Genomic DNA, 7,134 nt, shown 5'->3' with positions numbered 1-7,134 from the left:
GAGATGGTCTAGTAAATGGAGAGATGGCCTTTGGAATGGAGAGATGGTCTATTCAATGGAGAGGTGGTCTATTCAATGGAGAGGTGGTCTATTCAATAGAGAGATGGTCTATGGAATGGAGAGATGGTCTATTAAATGATGAGATGGTCTATTCAATGGAGCGATGGTCTTTGGAATGGAGAGATGGTCCTTTCAATGGAGAGGTGGTCTATCAATGGAGAGATGGTCCATCAATGGAGTGATGGTCTATTCAAAGGAGAGATGGTCTATGGAATGGAGAGGTGGTCTATCAATGGAGAGATGGTGTATCAATGGAGTGATGGTCTATTCAAAGGAGAGATGGTCTATGGAATGGAGAGGTGGTCTATCAATGGAGAGATGATGTATCAATGGAGTGATGGTCTATTCAATGGAGAGGTGGTCTATTCAATGGAGAGGTGGTCTATGGAATGGAGAGATGGTCCATTCAATGGAGTGATGGTCTATGAAATGGAGAGGTAGTCTATCAATGGAGAGATGGTGTATCAATGGAGTGATGGTCTATTCAATGGAGAGATAGATAATGGAATGGAGAGATGGTCTATGAAATGGAGAGATGGTCTATGAAATGGAGAGATGGTCTATGAAATGGAGAGATGGGCTATGGAATGGAAAGATGGTCTATTCAGTGGAGAGATAGATTATTGAATGGAGAGATGGTCTTTGGAATCGAGAGGTGGTCTATCAATGGAGAAATAGTATATTCAATGGAGAGATGATCTTTGGAATGGAGAGATGATCAATTCAATGGAGAGATGGTCAATTCAATGGAGAGATGGTCAATTCAATGGAGAGATGCTTTATTCAATGGAGAGATGGTCTATCAATGGAGAGATGGTCTATCAATGGAGAGATGGATTATGGAATGAAGAGATGGTCTATCAATCGAGAGATGGTCTATCAATGGAGGGATGGTCCATTCAATGGAGAGATAGTCTATTCAATGGAGAGATAGATTATGGAATGGAGAGACGCTCTATACAATGGAGAGACGCTCTATACAATGGAGAGACGCTCTATCAATGGAGAGATGGTCTATTCAATGGAGACATGGTCTATTCAATGGGGTTATGGTCTATTCAACGGGGTTATGGTCTATTCAGTGGAGAGATCGTCTATGGAAGGGAGAGGTGGTCTATCAACGGAGTGATGGTCTATTCAATGGGAAGATGGTCTATTCAATGGTACAACCTTTGTTATACTGATTGGCTTCTCTCCAAGTAATTGATATATATGCCAGTCTCCTTATTTTATCATAGAATAGATTTGCGTTTAAATTTTACGATCACTAATAGATTTTTAAGATAACAAAACTACAAGCTTTGATGTCTAACACCAGTAGACACACACGGCGACCATGTCAATGAATGTAATGTCAACGGGAACCCACTCGGTCTTTGATGGGCCCACACTCCATTAGCAGAAGAGACTGAGTGTTTTGGCCGTCGTCATGCGGACACTCGGTGCTGGATCGCGTATCATCGAGATGATGGTTTCCGGGATGTTGTCATCGGCCAAAAACTGGACGTTTTCCTTGGGCATGTTCTTCAGGAGATGGCCTGCGAAGATGACCGCATTCGCTCGGATCTCAGGAGACCAGTTACTGCAGAAGCCCATGCTGCTTGTGAGATAGGTGTTGGTGTAGTCAGGCAAATCGCAGACAATGATTCTGGTCAGCTTGCTCAGAAAAGCCCAGTAATCGTGGTTCGTGTCCTCCGCAAACTCGGTCTGAAACGTCGTGTTCAGGTTGTCCGAGCCCAGGAACGGCCCGACCGATGCCAGCCCACATTTACAGGCCTCGGAGACCTCCAGGCTGCTGTCGTTGAGGTGCAGCAGCAAACAGACCAGGCTGGAGTGGACCTGTTCCACAAAGATAGGTTTCGACTCCCCGACCGCAAATTTGGACATGCTCCCGAACACGGAGAGGGCCGCGGCCCTCACCCTGTCGCTTCTGTTTTCGAAGAAGGGGCGGATACCCAGGGCCAAGTTGACTAGAATGTCCCTGACGTTACTCTCTTCCAACTGAGCCAAGATCTTCGACAGGCCTGATAGACCCTCCATCGTGATGCAATGATGGGACTCGTCCGGCTCCTCCATCAGAGCAAGGATGGCGGCCAGAAGCTTGGTGGAGTATCTTCGGGTCTTGGTGGGATCTCCAATTGCGACGTTTCCCAGACCCCTAATGGAGAGTAAGCGGATGGTGGGAGATTGATCAAGCAAGCAGCGAAGCAAGCTGCTCACAAGGACGTCCATGTGTTTCAGGTCAAAGGCTACGTGGTGATTTACCATTTCACCCAAGAAAGCTGCCATTGCAATTCTTTGGTTCTGATAAATGTTAAGCATGGCAGAGAGATACTCGGTGAGTCTGTCCAGATTAGGGCTGGCATGACTGGCCATTTCTTTGGCCAACATTGCAACACCCTCATGGTACGCATCTGGATTCTTCATCATCGCCCAGCCCCCCTTCTCCTTCATGGAGTCCACCACCTCTTTATTCTTCCCCTGGCTCAGCAGGACTTCCAGCATCGCAACCCAGTAACCGCAGAAGTCAAAGTTTTCAGGAGATATTGGGTCTCCGGCCGCCCTCCTCTCCTTCGACGCACTTTTGCAAGGAAGATCCTTCGGAGGTTTGCAAGGACAGGAGCAAAGGATTAGCAGAGTGCCAAACAACTGAGGGTATAGACTATCGATGGCCGGGGCAGACTCAGGGTTGGACAGGACCTCACTCAGAGCACAGGCCACCGCGATAGGTTTCAAAGCCGTGTATCGTGTCTCCGTCAGATTGACTGAGGACTCTCGTCTTTCCTCCCGTTCTATCATTACATTCAGCTCACTCAAGAGGAACTCCAAGGTGCTTTGGCCTACCTCGGCCTCCCCAGCCAGCGACTTCCAAATGTCCTTGGTGTGCTGGTCGAAAGGGACGGGGTAGGTGAGCAGAAGGGAGACGACGGTGGCCGTGTTTTGCGAGGCGAGGACGCCGATGTTGCGCATCACCGCAAACCTCACGTGCTCCTGGGTGATCAGTCGCAGCTGGACGTGCAGCGCTCGGAGCGTCTCCAAGACCTGATCCTGAAGGCCTGCTCCGCGCTCTCGGAGGAGGGCGTTGATGATGGCCGAGACAACGCTGGAGCAGTTGGGCTGGGGGTCCGTCAGCCCCTCGCACAGGATAGGGAGGAGGTTGCTCAGCTGGTGATAGGACATGTGGTCTGAGATGACCCTGGTGAGGTCGGCGCACGTTCGGAGCTGGGTGCCGTGGTCAACGCCATCCAAAAACCCCTTCGTTGTCTTCAAACGCTCCACCGATTCATCGCCCTGGCCCGCAGAGAATCCCTCGTAGCGCAACTGGATGTGAAACAGGAGGTACAAGCTGTCGATGGCCAGGTGGCGGATTGCAAACAAGGGATCTGCGCACCTGGGGATGAGTCGGCCAACTATAGCCTCCAGGTTGTAGTGCGTAACCACCAGCCTGACGTCGATGTTCTCCAGGAAAAACACCAGCAACTTTGAGGTGGCATCCATGGCTCTCTCACGCTCATTGTCCTTTCTGGACGTGATCCATCCTTCCATGTGTTTGAAGACTGCCTGCAGCCCATTCGGGCAGAGGCCCCGAAGCAAGATCTGGTTCAGGAGGTCCTGCAGGGCAGCTGTGGTCTCCCTCAATAGACTTTGCCTCTCCGCCCAGTCATCTTCCCTGCCCGCTTGGCTCTCCAAAGGCAACAGGCCAAAGACACTGTCCACACAGGTCCTCGTTAATTGAAAGGTGTCAACTTCATTTGACGGCGGCTCCAACTGCACGAGGTAGGTGCAGGCAATCATGGCGGAGTGTCGGACGGGAGTCTTGAGCTGGTCTGTGGGCTCGGCCTTGATCAGCTCTTGCATGCATGTCAACAGCTCCCCCTTCCTGGTGCAGACCTGCCTCTGGCCATTGGCCAGGATGGTTTGAGCTATCAGAGTCACGGCCTTGGCCAGGCTCAGCTTGACGGTCACGTCCTTGGATTCGGCCTTGTGGCCCAGGGCGATGACGCGGCCCAGGATGTCGGTGTCCACCCTGGGCAGCACCCGCTCCACCGGTGCTCGCCAGGCCACCTGCCCGTAGCACAGGAGGAGCATGCCCCTAACGTTCTCTGCCTCGCCGTCCAGCCTCTCCTTCATGACGTCAAAGAGGCTCTCCGCGTTCCTGGCGAGGTGGCACCGAGCGAAGGCCTCCAGCTGGGCGAGGGTGGTGTCCAGGTGAGCGGTGGCGCAGAGGCCAATGCCAAGGGCCGCGCCCTCCCGCTCCGAGGCCTGGTGATACTGGACGCTCTGCAGCATCTCCTGGAGCTGTGTCCTCACCGCTGCTTTACTCTTCATCTGTTTCAACGCCACTCCGCTGCACTGGTATAGGAAGCCCCTCTCCCGGGGGTAGCTGTGAAGTTGGCCGACTTGCTGGAGCAACTCTTTGTTCAACTGGCTGGTCCACCTCTCGTCCGCGATCGTCTCTAAGCTCCCGGACAAAAAGAGCGCGAGCTTTTCCTCCCAGCGCTCGTGCGGCAGCGAGTCCTCCGAATTCCCGCGCAGGTACTGAAGGAGCTCCGGGAGCTGCTCTGCCCACAGGGTCTCCACCGCTGGGTGGACGGTGGAGCTCAGGACCAGTAGGAGCCTCAGGGCGGGAATGCCCCGCCCCCGCCCCCCGTAAGGGACCGAAGACGCGGCCAACAGGCGGCCCAGGAGAGCCTGAGGCGAGGGGAGGCCGGGGCCATCGCCGAGGGAGTGCTCCGTCCCCAATTCCCGCTGTTTGCCCGCCAGGTTTTCCAGGCTCCTGCACACGGCCGGCAGAGCGTTGGTAAACGGCGCCGGGGTCACGCACTGCAGCAGCGTGGGCCAGAGGACGTTGACCGTGTCCTCCATGGCGGTGAGCTGGTCGAGTAGGGTCTCCGCCATGGTGCTCAAGTCGCCGCCCGTGACCTCGTCCGCGTCGGAGCCGCGCGGCCGTCCCGCCCCGTCCTGGCAGGAGATGGCGCACAATCCCACCACGTATCGCACCATGGACCTGCCCCCGGGCAACTCCAGGTAGCCGCGGTTGGCCAGGCTGCCGATGGTCAGGAGAACCATCTTCTTTACTGCCTTGTCCTCATCCAGAAGGGCCATCTTCAGGCCGGCCATGATCTGGTGCTTCTTGCTGTGCAGCGGCGCTGGGAGGGTGTCAACGAGTCTCTTCAAGGCCATGAGGCTTGCGGCCCGCTGGTGCCCGCTGGTGCCCGCCACCTTGCGGATCAGGAACTGGGCCGACTGCTGCCACGCCGCTCGGGCAAGGAGGGCGAAGCAGCCCAGGAGCTGGCTGCGGTTCTTCAAGGCCGGTTGGTCGTCACAGTCCACCGGGGCGCAGAGCTGGTGGTGGAGCGTGCCCAGGAGCTGCTCCGTCTGGCCCCTCAGGGCCCGAGAGTGGCCGGCCACGGCGGCCCCCAGCACCGAGTGCAGGCACTGGGTGACCGGCAAGTGCTCGGGCTGCTTCCTGTACAGGGCGAGGATCTGGGGCACCAGGGTGGGCAGCTCGGCCTCCAGCCTTGCCGGGGGCAGCAGTTGTACCATGTGGCCCAGGGCCTCCAAGATTGCCGCCCTCAGCTTGGCGTCCCTCTGCTGCAGCCAGGCAGAGAGGTGCACCTTGTAGACAGTGTAGATCGGTTGGGAGAAGGTCTCCAGGCTCAGGCTGGGGTCAGGGGCCTTGTCCAAGTGCGTCAGGTACTCGGAGATGCTCTTGCTGAAGAGGCTCGCGGCTGAAACGAGGGCCCAGGTTGAGCTGTTGTCTTTGGCCAGACTGAAAGCCGGGAGTAGAGCTGTTAGAACGACTGGGAGCAAAGGCACTATGAGGTACACGTTGGTTACGGAGAGATTTGCCAGGGTTTTGATGACCATGGGATGAGGAAGGGCACCCGGTTTGATCTTCTCCAGCATCTCCTGCAGCACCTCGTCGACAAAGCCCCGTCCTAGGGCCACCAGAAACTCACTGCCCGCCTCTTGGCACTGGGGGCTGGCCTGGTCCGCCTCTGTCATGGCCTCCGCCGCAGCGGCAATGGCCTCCAGCGCAAGCGGCCGCTCGATCCGCTCCGCCGCGTCGGCCGCGACCACCGCCATGCTCTGCAGGAGGGCCAGGCGGTGCCCCTGGGCTAGCCGGGGGCCGCCGCTGCTCAGGAAGGCCCGGCAGGAGGTCAGTACCAGCTGCGGGCACTGCCGCCCCAGCTCGCGCAGCGACCCGGCGATCTGCTGGCGAACGGCCTCGTCGTCGTCGAACGCCGCGGAGATCAGGGCCACGAGGAACGGCTCCATGCAGTCGCCGGCCATTTGATTCCCTCACCTCGCTCTGGAATTAAAGAACTCACCTTTACTGTCGGACAAGAGTAGGTACCCCGAGACCTGAACCCACAATCCAGGCTAACACTCCCAGTGCCAGTGCTGAGGGAGTGCGGCACTGTCGGAGGAGCCGTCTTTCGGGTGAGGCGTTAAACCGGGATCGCATCATCCTACTCACTGGGAGCAACGCCACAGGCGCTTCATCCGAGTCACTGGGAGCAACGCCACGGGCGCTTCATCCGAGTCACTGGGAGCAACGCCACAGGCGCTTCATCCGAGTCACTGGGAGCAACGCCACAGGCGCTTCATCCGAGTCACTGGGAGCAACGCCACAGGCGCTTCATCCTACTCACTGGGAGCAACGCCACAGGCGCTTCATCCGAGTCACTGGGAGCAACGCCACAGGCGCTTCATCCGAGTCACTGGGAGCAACGCCACAGGCGCTTCATCCGAGTCACTGGGAGCAACGCCACAGGCGCTTCATCTGAGTCACTGGGAGCAACGCCACGGGCGCTTCATCCGAGTCACTGGGAGCAACGCCACGGGCGCTTCATCCGAGTCACTGGGAGCAACGCCACGGGCGCTTCATCCGAGTCGACGAGAGCAACGCCACGGGTGTTTCATCCGAGTCACTGGGAGCAATGCCATGGGCACTTCATCCGAATCAACGGGAGCAATGCCATGGGCGCTTCATCCTAATCACTGTGAGCAATGCCACGGGCGCTTCATCTGAATCACTGGGAGCAATGCCACGGGCTCTTCATCCGA

At 56.8% G+C, this 7,134-nt stretch overlaps 1 pseudogene; it reads right to left on the bottom strand.

Annotated features, from left to right (window-relative positions):
• Window positions 1–1,455: 1,455 nt before the first annotated feature.
• LOC137306363 (maestro heat-like repeat-containing protein family member 1 pseudogene) lies at window positions 1,456–6,342 on the bottom strand (annotated as a pseudogene).
• Window positions 6,343–7,134: the final 792 nt, after the last annotated feature.

This window comes from Heptranchias perlo, chromosome 43 (genome assembly GCF_035084215.1).
Source record: "Heptranchias perlo isolate sHepPer1 chromosome 43, sHepPer1.hap1, whole genome shotgun sequence".
Taxonomy (NCBI): Eukaryota; Metazoa; Chordata; class Chondrichthyes; order Hexanchiformes; family Hexanchidae; genus Heptranchias; species Heptranchias perlo.
Note: the sequence above shows the minus strand (reverse complement) of the source record. Positions and strands in the feature narration are given on the sequence as shown.